The sequence below is a fragment of the Carassius auratus genome, unplaced genomic scaffold (genome assembly GCF_003368295.1).
Source record: "Carassius auratus strain Wakin unplaced genomic scaffold, ASM336829v1 scaf_tig00014308, whole genome shotgun sequence".
Classification (NCBI taxonomy): Eukaryota; Metazoa; Chordata; class Actinopteri; order Cypriniformes; family Cyprinidae; genus Carassius; species Carassius auratus.
The window spans coordinates 186213-198709 of NW_020524488.1; the positions used below are offsets into that span (position 1 = coordinate 186213).

The 12497-nt window shown below is 35.9% G+C and overlaps 1 protein-coding gene across 1 annotated transcript in view; it reads right to left on the reverse strand.

The window, feature by feature from the left end:
- The window catches only part of LOC113074310 (actin-binding LIM protein 1-like), a 61370-nt gene that overhangs the window by 48557 nt on the left and 316 nt on the right, over positions 1–12497 (reverse strand). The gene's annotated exons all lie outside the window — the stretch shown is intronic.

The window sequence follows — 12497 nt, forward strand, 5'->3', positions numbered from 1 at the left end:
AGCTCACCAGCCTCGTATGATCCAGGTGGAGGTTATGTGAGCAAGGAGACAATGTAATATATAATCACCGTTAATGACAGAGTACAACATAGTGCCCAGGCCACCTATGTCTCCTTCCAGAGGGGCTTTTTGAGGGAGTCACATATGCATAATCACCACTTTAGCCTCGGGGAGATGACTATAGTCTACCTACTGTGGGCCAAAAAGCATTTGTCAGCTATGCTAGAGCACACTACATAGATGCATGAGCACAGAATCAATCTGGAAAGTGTGTGTTGAGGCACTTTAAAAGTGCAATGTGTAATTTCTGCAAGACAAGCAACAATGATTATGCCTTTCTCACAGAAAGTTCAGGGGCATATGTAGAAATGTCTCAACTTGAGATACACACACACATTCTTTTAATACTATGAGACACTATTAAAGCTGCAGTAGGTAACTTTTGTAAAAATATATTTTTTACATATTTGTTAAACCTGTCATTATGTCCTGACTGTAGAATATGAGACAGATAATCTGTGAAGAAATCAAGCTCCTCTGGCTCCTCCCAGTGCTCCTATTGCCATTTGCAGAAATACATCGCTCCCGTTAAGAAACAACCAATCAGAGCTGCGGTCCGTAACTTTGTTTGTGTTCAAAATGTAGAAAAATGTATATAATAAGTGAGTACACCATGAATCCATTTTCCAAACCGTGTTTTTAGCTTGTCCTGAATCACTAGGGTGCACCTATAATAAGTGTTTCTATTCGGGCTATTTTAGATTGCTTCGGGGATACCGCGGCGGAGTAACCCAGCACCTTTGTGATTCTTCATAGACATAAACAGAGAGAAGTAGTTCCGGCTACAATGTTCTTCCGCAAGACGCAAGCAGTTCTGTTTAATAACCGATAGAGCGTCAAAAGTTCCCTACCGCAGCTTTAAGCTCCAAATGGTCTATTTTAGAATAAGGATAATGGCATTATTTGAGTGATGGCTCAAAGCACATAGACAAACTAAACAACAAAATCTATTGTGAAGCCTATTAAAGAAAATAGAACCCAGTATCAGCAGTGCACCATTTAAACAAGCTAAATTACATTTCTATCATTTTAATATATGAATTCCTTTATGTTACAAGCATTCAAATGCTTGAAATGCCTCACATGACAGGGCAGAGAGGCAGATTAAGTCCTGCTGACATTTCAGTGTTGTCATTCACTCTCTGGCTGTGCTGAACAACACCACAGAGTATCCATTACCTCTGTCCCACCCTTCACAGTCCACAACATGAAGGTTAAACCAATACACAGTGATGAGACAAACGTGAGCGAGAGGTGAAGAAATGAATGCTAAACTCTATTTATTCACATCTTAATTTTTTCCTTCATTCTTAGGTATTTTAATAGATTTTTGTTTTCAGTCCTTTACCAAATCATACTGTAGACTCCAGTGTAAATGTATATGCATGTATGTAGACATGTGTATGTATATTTTTAAATACTTTTTTATACAATATTAATAAATTATATATACTGTTCAAAAGTTTGGGGTTGGTAATTTTTTTTAAAATAAGTCTCTTTAGCTCACCAGAGCTACATTATTCAATCAAAAATACAGCAAAATAGTACATTATTAAATTTTAAAATAATTGTTATATATATGCAACACTACCAACAGTGCCCTAACTAAGACTAGTTTTGCATTTTAAAATGTAGATATATTAATAACAGTGACTGGTTTAGTTAACAGTGACTGGTTTAGTTAACAAGGGCCAAAGAGCACCATCTACTGTCCAATACATTCCAATTACCTTGAGAAACAGCAACATGAGGTGGTGAATTAGACAAGAATAATAATCATCAAGCATACTGACAACAGTTAGGTAGGAGCAGTAGGTAAAAGTATTCTGGATTTTCTGACAGGAGATGAAGCCACTTCTGAGCACATGATGTTCAGTCACCTTTGTGTGATGCAAAATTTTCTTATTTGTCCACCCTATGGCCTATTAAACATATGTTATGATCCAGGCAAGGTCAACAAAATCAGGCAGCTAGTCTGACCCGAGAAGTGCTCAGGGGCTTGAGCACATATTTGGAAGCTGAACCTCCTTTTGCTACCGGGCCTTCCATCCATCTTGCCATTCTTACACTTGACCAATCAAGTTGCTGCAGAAAGGATGTGCTATCCAGCTCATGATGGGACATAATACTGGATCTGCTCCGGCTCCTTTTGAAGGAACGTTATTAAACCAACCATGCATGGTCTAATAACCTTCCTCCAAAACATCAAACAATACTCCCTTTCATCGCCATTCAGGCCCATGTCTCATTGCATAACATTTCTCTATGTGGCGTATAGAGTTTATCATGACAAGAGTAAATCACTTCATAGATGAATGCAGGAAATGTAATCATGAGCATCATGATGAGAAACCCTGACATTTATAACATCCATTCACAATGCATAAAGATTTCAATCTCTCCCATTTTGAGTCTAAACATCAAAATCATCAGACGGACAAATGCAGCACTATGAATACTTTAATGGCTGTACAATGTAAACATCACAAAGTATGTGAAAACATTAATATGTTAGGGTAAGATGGGGAAGATGACACTCTTAAATATAACATATATAGATTTAGATTTGATGATGCATTTGCCAATGTGTTATAGATAATAGCTATTAAAAATAAAACATTTACGAGTTTACTTACTAGCACAAAATATAAAAACAATCAAAGTGTACTGTGGTAAAATGGATCCCTGCATGGGGCAAAAAATGTAAAGAATAATTAATTTTAAATGTAGATATATTAATACTATAAAAATACTAAATTATCTATCTAGATGTGTGTTTTGAATAAACAAGAATTGACAAAACCGAACCCCAGTAAAAGAGATCCATCTGAAAAACAATTTTATTCTATGATTGTTAAAAAAAGGAATCATAGAATACAAATGTAGGAAAAATATTGTTGTACATTTTACAAGAAAATACTGTGTATAGTATTTCATTTTTAATTAAATGTGCTACCTGTTGTTTCTTTGTATTCATTTTTCTGAAATGTACTCAGCAATTTCTTTTTATTTCACTTCGAAATAAAAACAATATTTTGTACTCAACAAAATAAATCATGCCCACAAATACAAATCTTATTAACAAATAGAAACAAAATACTTTAATATGTACATTTAAAAACATGTCACGATCACTATTTTCCAGAGGCACAAAATGAATAGTTTATCTCAAAACTGTTATGACTGATTCAATCTAACAAATGTTGATATTCAGATGAAATTACAAAACTAAGAAGAATATAGCCATTTATTAAATATGTTGAGATTATATTTTGTGTCATCTATGATCACCAGAAAAAATAAAGTGGGTATTTTACCCCACCTGACCTTAATAAATGCAAGTGATTGTAGGCTCAGTTTTGAATAACTGCTAACTGTTTTGCTCCCCCTAGCTGCACAACTGAAAACATGTTACACATGAAACCCAAGGCCAAAAATACAGCAAATCTAATCCAATCAAACACAGTCCACTGCACACTGTGGAAATTCCCAACTCAAGATCCACTTCAGAGTATAGCATGCACACCATGAAAATGACATGCACGCGCTGCCAGTGCAGTCTTCATACTGTAAACCCAATGTTGGAGGTGTCATAAACTTAACATTTAGATGGCAATAATGAAGAGCTTGTCTTATTGTAATTTGACAACTTATGTGATCCAGAGTAGAAAAATATTTAAATACCACTCTGGATTGTGTCTCAAATATTACAAATGAAGTTGAAAACTCAAAATGCTTGGAGTGTCTCTGTTTTTTCTGGCTGTGCTGTGCGAGCCTAATTCAGCATCCCTGAAGGTATTTTATTCCAAAAGAATTGCATTAGCGATTACAACCATCAGTGCAGAAAAATGTAAAATGTATGTTCATCTTCGCTGAGAAATCCAGAACAAGATGCATGTGATATTTTATGACATGGAGCTGGACGTGTTTCTTCACACTGTGCGGATTGAATACTACATCCCAGCTTTGTTTCTCATACACAGGCTTGCAAACAGATGCATGCTCTCCATGAGCTATAAAGTTGAAGTGTTATGTGTGACACCACCCATGGGCTATCAAGAGTCTGATATTGATACTGATTAAACTCATTATGAATCGCAACACTGCAAAGTAGGCATGTGTCACATCTGTTCAGGGTTCAAAATGTAAAAACACACACTCTGATGAACACCCACAGAGAGAGACCGTGAGAAAGAGGAAGAAAAAGAGAGTCTTGTCTACCTTCCGCTAAATGGTTACACCTGAGAGAATATTGTAACAACAAAACCTCCTGCTTTTAGTCTTCAACAATTGCTCCGTCAGTGTTCATTGGACTCACTTGAAGAGGAAATGTTGGGGAAATTCTTTTACAATGTCGTAATCCTTTCCAGAGTTTTTATTTTTTTGTGTATTTTTTTTCCCCTCTGTATTTTAAGTGAGGCTGGTTTGAGATATATTCCTGACGATTATAGTCTACTGTGCTAACTGACCGGCCCACGGTTTCAGATGGTGCTTGGAAACATCATAGGGGTGTTTATTTGTCTGGATGACCTTCAAACCTTTTCCCAACATCAGAATCAAACCTTAAGAGCCCTCTCAGCCCTTAAGAGAGTCCCATTATAGACTCACAAGCACCAGAGCAAAAAGCACCAAAATCTCTGGAGAGAACAAGGTGCAAGCGAGCGAGACAAAAATAAATCTAACCCTGTGTCCCAACCAGGTGTGAGACCACAAGCAACAAGCACTGCATGTGAAAAGGCTGCATAACACACCCAGTCTGAACATATTTGATGATAAATGTTACAGTATGTGGAGGAGAATTTAAACTACTACTGAGAATGTACGGTAGGCGGGGCTCCCCAGAAAAAAATCATTCCATTTATTAAAATATGAATTCAAAAATAATGTTGTAAATTGATAAATATCTTAACAATTAAATTAAATGAACAAATATACATATTTAAACTTGCTTAATTTAATTCAAATGTATTACATTTAATAAATTAATAATAAACAAGATACGCATTTTAAAGCATTACTTTTTTTTTTAATTAAATTAATTTATTTTAAAACATGAGCCTTAAATACGTCTATTGATTTGTCCCTTTGAAAAGTGATTTATTCAAATACATTTTTATTTTTGAACAAATACACTGATAATTGATTTCTTTATTAACATTTTTAAATAGCACTAAAAAGTGCTATTTGCTTGTTACAACTGGTTAGGGCAAAATTTATGAAAAAAAAAGAGAAAGTTTTTTCGCCTTCCATTTTATTGCTATGTGCCCGGTTAGGCGGACACTGTATAAAAGCATCTCTGTATAATAGCATGTATCTGAAATACGCCTTAACACCAGAGCATTAAAAGCTTTGAGTGGGTTCATAACTCAAAAATCTATTTGCTGATGCACCATTTAGTATGCCGCTGCAAGAAGCAGAGTTTATAAAATAAGTGACAGCAAAATACAGGATCATGTGCAGTGACTGGATATACTTTAATAAAAGTGTGACGGGGAAAGAAAGCTCTCTCAGGGTCAATCACACACTGTATGTTAGCAGCAGCTCTACAGTGATGTCAGGTAGCCACTGGCGATGACCTTGTCGTATGCACAGCACTATTCATTTGGCATCATGCTCCTTTTCACTAATGTAAGCAAACTTAAATGGAAAAGCATCTGTAATATATATATATATATATATATATATATATATATATATATATATATATATATATATATATATATATATATATATATGTTTATACACACACACACACACAATGGCAATTTAGAAAGAAGTATTATTTATTAATTAACTATTTTAGCAATGTACAAATGTTTCTATTTGATATATGTGAACATAATTTATGCTTATGATGGCAAAGCAGAATTTTCTGAATCATTCTGATATGGCGATTTGCTGCTCAAGAATAATTTCTTATTATTATCAATGTTGAAAACAGTTGTGCTATACCTAATATTTTTGTGGAAACTGTGATACACTCCCATTCAAATGTTTGCAATAAGTAAGATAAAAAAAGAATAATTATACTTTTTATTTAAGTAAGGGTGCATTAAACTATATATTCTATGTTTTCTTTTTTGTATATTCCATGTTAACTCCCAAGGCCAGTTTAATTAGCTTTGTAGCTTATGGTTTCTTCATTAAAAATAAAAATAAAAATCATGTGGGTGAAGGATGAAATAGAGAGAGAAAGTGGTCAACTAAAATATGAAAAAATAAAAATAAAAAGTGTAACATTCAAATATAACCCTTTTTCAAAAGCCCTGACAGTGTGGTGTCAGTGTGCATCATTCAGGCAGGCCTGATCATTCTCTGAGCTGGAGGGGGCTTTAAAATAACACATTCAGACACCGCAAGCAAGCTAAAATGCCTCGACAAATGCTCCACATATCTTAAATTTGACTTTGAGAGAGTCCCCTGAGCAACAGTTGTGGTATCAAAAGGTCAGTTTCTATATCCCGTGGGTTAACAGAAAGCTGGGTAAACATGAGAGCCCAACAAAGTGTTAGAAACACACAGGGCACTGGCCTGCGGGACAAAACGGATGCTACTCTTTCAGTAATGTCTGATACTACATCTGCTGCTCCTGAGCCATAGTCTGAAAAGCTATTATTAATGCAACTGTGCCCTGCTAAGATGTAATTAATGCGATTGCTTCTGCTCTTACTGCAGGTGGTCTTCTTGGATGCAGCAATTAAGCCCGTATACTGCTGTGTCCTTGTACATGACCCACAAACCCACTGCAAGGAAAACTGCAAATATTTCTCCCACAATATTGCTCAAAGGTTGCCAGATCTTTCCATTCTAATCGGATTCTGTCTTCAGTTTATGTTAAGTGGATGTCCATGCATCAGTATTCATAAGAAGGTCAATTGGGACGACATAATTATTACTGGGATGTACTGAAACAACATTAAGTCAGAGTATATTTGACAGCGGTCTCAATTTGAGACAAATACATTTCTTTTTTGTAAGGAAAGCATAACTGTTATGGTTGCACACTTGCACACACACAGTTTTTTTTATGGAAAATATTGCTCAAGTTATCAGTTATTATTGCATTCACCACAATAAACAATGAATGTCATAATTGTCTTGTAGACCCATTTTTATGGACCATTGTTTAATATCAGATATTATTCCTTTAAATTAGTATTTTTCTCCTTTCAGTTGTGTAGTGTTTGCCTTGATTATGGTTTTTAGACATGTTACTGCATAATTTAGCATTTCTTGTTAAAATGAAAGAAAACCCACAGATAAAAGGCTTTGCAATGTCAAAATTCACCACCCTTGTAAGAATAATATACAAAATATTTATGATTTATTTTATAGAAGAAAAAAAAAAAACACTCGTTCACCCAAATCTCTAGTAACTAAATCTAAAGCAACAGTTAGGGTGGCAAAGCTTAGCGGAAGGCCAGTTTTTTTTCCTAAAAAAATTAAACAAAAAAAAAAAAGAGCGGAAAAAACTCTCCAATGAGAAAAGAAGGAAAGGAGAGAAAGCTGCTTTCTGATGTAATAAAGTATGTAAAAACAGATGGTCTGAAAATGCAATAAATTGGATGATTGCACAATTTAAACCATGGCCAAAGGGGACGCTTCGCACACTCACATTGATTTTCCCTTGACTTCTTTTGCTGCTTGATACTGAGCTAATAACACTTTCGGTACTAAACATAACCCTGAAACCTCAATAAATAAATAAATAAGAATAATAAATCTTTTCTGATTTCCTAAAGAAACATTATTTTGTCTGTTTCTTTAGCCATTTCTTCACTGAGATTGTTGGATTAGGTTATTTCAGGTTTATGTTTTTTATTGTAGAGCACAATGATCCTTTGTTTTGAGAGTGATCTCTAGGTCTACTTTTAGCCACATCTTCTACAATAACACAGGAACTAATAGGGACAAAAGTCGTCTGGTAGCCAGTAATATCAGCAGCCCTTTCCCCTACTGGTCTTAACTAGACTACCGTCTACAAAGTGAAATAAACTAAGGAAAGCAAACCGGCTTTGACATAAACCAGGCATCAGGAGAATGTGGCCTAAAACATTTCAGCAAATGCACAGTAAGATAAATTCCCAGTTGAAGCTGAGCATTTATTCTGTAGGCTCTCGAGTGGCTCTGGAGCTGAGCGCAGATGAAGCATTCATCAGGATGGCAATTTTTTTTAGCGCAGAAGCACAGAATCAGCAGCCCACAGGGAATACAAAGCTCAGGAGTATGTGGTCAGCTGGAATCAGAATGATGGGCTCCATCTGGTGCTCACACACCTGCAAGTTATATATACATATATATATATATAGTATGTGTGTGTGTGTTTACATTGTACATACATAGTAGGGGCCGGAAGTCTAAGATAACATTGGAATTTTTGATTTTTTTATTCATTTGTTTGAGCTTTAACTTTTTTGAAAAAGGTCAGATCTTCTCATTTCTGTTGAAGAGCAAGAGCAAGATTATCACTGGATCATATTAAAATAAGGTTGATTTTGCATAACAAATTGTAATGTAATCTATTTTTTGTATTAAATGTGTTAAATGTTACTGTAAAGTATGTTAAAGCATTTCAGGCGCCTCGGTGGCTGGATCCACTGCATGTATCATTTGTATGTATCAGAATGAAACGGAATGGAAAATATGCAACAGTATGACCTCTTAAATTTCCATTTAATAATTTGTGCTCTTTCCTCATAGAATTATTTGTAAAACTGCTGGAGTTTTTTAGGTAGAGTGCATTGAGATATCTGTCTCCACTGCTAAATGAGGCCCGGACTAATTCAAATTGAGGCTATCTTATAAGCACAGGGCAGTGTAAAACATGTCTAAAACAAAACCCAGTGAACAGAACACATGCAAATGTTTCTAACCCTCGTTCCCCTGGCTCCTGCCCAGCTCCTGCCATTGTTTCAGGGGGAGCCGATCCACTGATGTGGCGTCATACAGGATCTCCACGATACTTCAGAAAAAAATGCACCTCAGAAGTAGAATGGGGGAGATGGAAAGAAACAGGAAGAAATGCAGAGCGCTAAAGTACGTCATACATGGGTTCTAAGAGTTTAAATTGGTGACATAACCCAGGACTGCGAGTTTAATTCCTGCTACTGGTTCCTCCATCATCCCTTCCCCCTCTCCACTTGACCAGCTCATCCAAAGAGAGGTGACATCCTAGTTATAGGAATGTAGTGGGTCCGGGTTTGGACAGCTGAGGGCAGTTTGGGAACAGAGAGGCAGAGGGGCAGCTTCCTGGTGGGATCAAGCTTAATTAAGTCTGGAACAACAACTAAAGCCCTGTGGCTTTCATGAAGCTGAAACCCCAGCAATCAGCAAGCATGCTCCACTCCCACTGGTCATCCTAACAGTGGCGGGTCTGTAATGCAAAAGTCCACATAAAGAAACAGAGCTAACGGGCTTAAGATCAACATCTTGCAGTTCAAAAACTACACCTAAAATTAAGGCTTCTTAAAAAAAACATTAAACTTACTTTTGGCCTGTTTTGCACGTTTTAGACAGAATGTGAGTCTGTGCCATTAGTGAGATACTTTCTGCAGATTACATCATTAAGCCGGTAGGTTTTGAGAAATGAGTCTTGAATCAAGTGAGTCATTGAATCATTTGCTCAACTGCTTCTTAATAGACCTTTTCCATAAGAGCTTCACAGAACAGTGCCATTACCTTACATCACAAATTCAGTCTATTCTAAGATCTAATTGACTGTGTCGAAGCTATGTGCAGGAATGATTCATACTATTTATCCAGCAAATGCAACTCTGACTAAATGTGTGAGTGAGCAGGACACAAAGAAAGCGTAGCAGTGAGCAGGACAGCAATTATGATGTGTCATTCTGCTGAAGTAAAGTGATTGTGTTTCCGTGTCTCTGAAGCAAAGTCATGACAAACAGAGTAGGTTCTATTGCAGTAGATCTCTGAGTGATCTGTCCTCCATCCTGCTCACCCCATCAAAATGGAAGACTCAGAATCTGACAGCCACTTGAAGCAATGATAAGAGACATATCTTACAGGGACTTGGATGACCTGAATTTGGACAGCGAAAAGTAGAGCAAACCTCATTGGCAATCCTCAGTCTAATCAGTCTTGAAATATCTCACAAGAAGTTATAATTTAGTATCATAATTTAAAATTATTTTCTTGCATTTTTTAACACATTAAAGGAACAGTGAGGGTGAATAAATGGTGACAGAATTCTAATTTTTGGATGACCTGTACCTTTAAGAAACACACTGAACCGTCACCAGTAAGTTTTTCCATCTCTGTTGGGAAAGAAAACAGTGGTATCACTGCTCTGATTGAAGCCCAAAGAAAAGCACGCCTTGAGAGGTTCTTACTCGCTGGATGTTGTTAGAAGCGGTTTACTTTTCAGATTCTCACGTCGATTTCAGCTGACAGCTTTAACTGGGCTTCCCTAGGGGCCAACAATGATCTTGGGTGAGAGAGATGGAGATACAGAGAGAAAGAGGGAATGCACCTCAGGAATATAATTAAACAATGGGGAGGATAATGAGAATCACATCAAAAAGATGTGCCAGTTAGTGTTTAATTGTTTGTTCTTTTGAATAGTGGAAAATGGAGCTAGTTGTCACACTTTTTACTTCTGCGATTATTTCTCAGGGTTTGTTTTTCAAATAACATTTTAAAGTCCTGGCTGAAAAAATAATGCAATATTTCCACCAATAAAAATACAGTCAATTTAACACAGATCAACCTTTTGAGACAACATGCCATAATAGCAGAGCATGTTGTCACAGTATATATGTTGTAAGCTGGTAAAATATAACCTGCTAATAAATAGCTTATCAAAGGCCTTTATTTATTAATTTTTTTGCTTGTGCATGCTGTTTTATGAATTGTTTCATTTACATGTATGCATTTAGCAGACACTTTTATCCAAAGCAACTTACAGTGCATTCAGGCTATACTTTAAAAAAAAATAATTACCATTAACTTATTCCATAGTTTTACAGATGTCTGGTGTTGTAATTGAACTCCAGTGACCACAGTGATTAAAATGAAATGACTGGACACCTGGGAAAAGGCTTGCTGGTCTTAAAAGTTTAAAGTGAACTCTATTACTTCAGGCTATAGGGGTTGTATAGGGACATGGCAAGAAAAACATGGACTTGCACTTGTACTAGACAGAAATGCGGAGGGCACTTCACCAAAATGTAACCGTCAGAAATCAACCTCAAAAGTTAAACACACTTCAAGCCAAAATGTCAGTTACAGAAATCTTATGACCAAAACCCACCAAACCTATAAACAGAACTATTCTGCATCTACTTCAGTTTAAATTGCCGTTTTTGCCATTTAGATTTAATTCAAAAAGAAGACTGCACCATTTGAGGAAAAGCACCATTCTTGAGAACCACTATAACTATAAAACACTATGTAATTAATAAGTAATTGTAAGTAATACTGGCATTCATCCACTCGAACCTCTCTAGCAGAGATAGAAAAGCAAGTCTCAGACTCGGACTGAGAACCCACTTAAATCACAAAACCTACACTTTTCAAGAACAATTTCTTAGATCCACAAGTTTTTGAACACATGCTGTAATTGTAGCACAGTCGAGGCTTATGACTGTGGCTCTTGTAGCAATGATTCTTTAAATAGATTCAGCACAACAAATCATCTGCAGTGGTTGCGGTGAGCCTGTAATAGAAGTCCAGAAACCATTCGAACTGTCAAAGCAAGAATAATAATAAGAAACATTCAGTGGGCGTATACATCTCGCATTATGATAATATGAAAGGAAGAGCATTCAACAGCAAGAGGACAAAATGCAAATAAAACACCAGTCTAATAGGCTTTGTTTCTTCTCTGTGTCCTTTCTTGAACTCAGAAAAGAAGGTAATTGCTTTATTTAACCCTTCGGTTGTCTTCAAGTCATTTTATAAGTCCACAAAAAATGCACAATAAATACCACATTGCTTTTTCAATTTGAAACAGACCTTGCAGGAATATCTGAAGAAATTGTGAGATATTATGCAATGTCGAAAGCATAATTATCCAGACAAAGGGAGACCTTTCACCAAGACTGTCTTCCAAACAAACATATTGAAATTTTATTTTAATACACTTCAGAACCAGAAAAAAAGCAAATTGTCCTTATTTTCATTCTAATCAGCTGTAGTTTAGGACAAAGGGGAGTAATAATTACAATAATTCATTACCAAACATTATGTTGAATGCAGACGCAATATATTAATGTGAATATGAATCAAAGTTTGATGACAAGTGTAGGCCTAATGTTTATCAACACATGGTATTAATCTTTATTGTATAGCTTAATGGTGTTTGTAATAACATATTTTTAAATTAAGTCCTATGATGCTTCACGTAGCATTACTAGTTTAACTCACATGTAGTTGTCAGATTTGATATAGGCTGTGCAAAAAAAAACTGTTTCAGCACA